Source organism: Triticum dicoccoides, chromosome 4A (genome assembly GCF_002162155.2).
Source record: "Triticum dicoccoides isolate Atlit2015 ecotype Zavitan chromosome 4A, WEW_v2.0, whole genome shotgun sequence".
Taxonomy (NCBI): domain Eukaryota; kingdom Viridiplantae; phylum Streptophyta; class Magnoliopsida; order Poales; family Poaceae; genus Triticum; species Triticum dicoccoides.
This window is the reverse complement of record NC_041386.1, coordinates 317,207,234-317,209,604: the sequence shown is the minus strand read 5'-3', so window position 1 is coordinate 317,209,604 and position 2,371 is coordinate 317,207,234.

Below are 2,371 nucleotides of genomic sequence, written 5' to 3'. Positions count from 1 at the left end.
GTTTCCAGTTTTTGGGTCCGGGCAGTCAAAAAAAAAATTTGGTCGAAAAAATTTCGTGCCCATCCTGTCAGTTTGAGCTAGGAAGAGTTTTGAGACACTCTCCATTATAGTGATTTTTCGCAAAGAAAAAGCAGCGCAAAAAAAAAGAGTGAAAAAAAATTCCAGAGTGTGCTTTTCCCTTGTTTACGTGCCGCGCCGTGATTTTGTTGGTGTTCTAGGCTCGCGTCTCTAGCACAGTCTAGCCTAGGACCAGCACAGTACCGTTGTTGAGCATTTATTCAACTTTGCATCTCTGAATTGATTATTGCTGACCCTTTTTGCTACCATATTATAAGCCTTCCCAGCTCCACATACATCTACGTCGTGCGTTTGACTCTCCCTGGTAATCGCTCTATCCAAGGTTTGAGAGTTTTTGACTACAACGGTTGCCGATCACCGCCTGCTGCTGGGTAAGAACTGGTAAGAATTTGAGATTTGCTTGACGGATTTGTGACACCCACCACCACCTCTTGTTAGTAGTCTGTAGGATCATATTCTTGTGTGTTTCTATTGCTGCTAACCATGCCAGGATCACAAGCCGACGAGACTGACTGGGAGAACATGACGAATAAGGATTTGCATGATAAATTTCAGCAAATGATGAGTGAACAGGTGCAAGACGTGCTAAACAGATTTGAAGAGGCCATGGAGAAGATAGATGGCATGGAGAAGACGTTCGAAACAAAGCTCGATAACAAGTTTAATGAATTGCTCGCGCGTCTTCCACCACCACCACCCGCTGCACCTAACGCACCTCTCCAACAACAACAACAACGACTACCTCCACGTCGCGAATAGACCTCCGTCGAGCGAGCCGTGTTCCTCTTGTGTTTGGCCAAACTGTTGGTGCTGCTGTTGATACTTCTGTGGCTCCTGCTGCTGATGCGGAGGAGGATGATTATGTGGGAGATTACGAGGATGAGGTTGCTCAAAATCAGAACTACGTGTAACCACCAGCACCACCACCAGCAGGTCGACCTCAGGTATATATTCGTAATGGTAGGCCTGCACCACCACCTCAGGTATGAGATGATGTCCATATTCCTAAACTGAAATTGAATATTCCACCATTTGAGGGTAGATATGTTCCTAATATATATCTTACTTGGGAGTTAGAAACTGAACAACGTTTTACATGTTTACAATATCCCGAGGAGAGACGGGTTGCTGCTTGGGCTGCTTTGAAAACCGCTATGCGTACGCGTTGGGTTCCACCATATTATCAACGTGAATTGCTTCAAAAATTGCAGCGTTTAAGACAAGGAAAAAATGTTGTAGAAGAATATTATCAGGAATTACAAACTGGCATGATTCGATGTGGTATTGTTGAGGAGAATGAAGCTATGCTTGCACATTTTCTGGGTGGATTAAATAGAGAGATTCAGACCATTCTAGACTATAAGGAGTATACTAATATCACTCGTTTATTCCATCTTGCTTGTAAAGCTGAACATGAAGTGCAGGATCGACAAGCATTGGCGCGAACTAACTTTTCTGCAGGCCGACCTTCATCATGGACACCGCGTGCATCTTCTACTTCAACTGCACCAGCACCTCAATCAGGTGCCTCCTACAGCCGTGATACAAGAAAACAGGAACAATCACCATTATCTGCCAAGAGCGCACCTGCCGGGCCTGCACAGAGTTCTTCTTCTTCCAGGGCATCAACAGGGCACACAAGTGATATTATTTGTCGTCGTTGTAAGGGAGGAGGTCATTATGCGAGAGAATGCAAATCTCCGCGTTTGATGATTGCTACCGAGGGTGGTGGATATGAGTCCGCTAGTGACTATGATGAGGAGACATTGGCTCTTATTACACGTGAAGAACATGGTGGAGATGATTCTGATCATGAGACGCAATACATGGCTCCTGAAGACGCTGACATGTATGAATGTTTAGTTGATCAACGTGTTTTGAGTGTGCAGGTCACACAAGCTGAGCAAAATCAGAGGCACAATTTGTTCCATACCAAGGGAGTTGTTGATAGAGGCAAAGGTGTCCCGTCTTTCGATGAGATGGTGGATTTCGCTTTGGTGGAAGTCGACTTTGACGATCCGACTACGAACGTGCGAGGACGTCGCGCCTTAGCAATCGCTAAACCAACTCCGAGAGGTTATTGACCACGCTGGAGCACGATCAACCTGACCACGAGGGTCTGTTTCCTGCGAGCAAACGAAGAACAAGCAAGAAACTGAGATTGCAATCTGGATATTGCGAATATAAGATGAAAGCTTTATTGATCAAGGTGGGGTTCTGTGACGCCTTTGTCTGGTCGTTGAACACAAACGAAGTACGCGAAGTTGCAGCTATGGCGAACTTTTAATCTAAA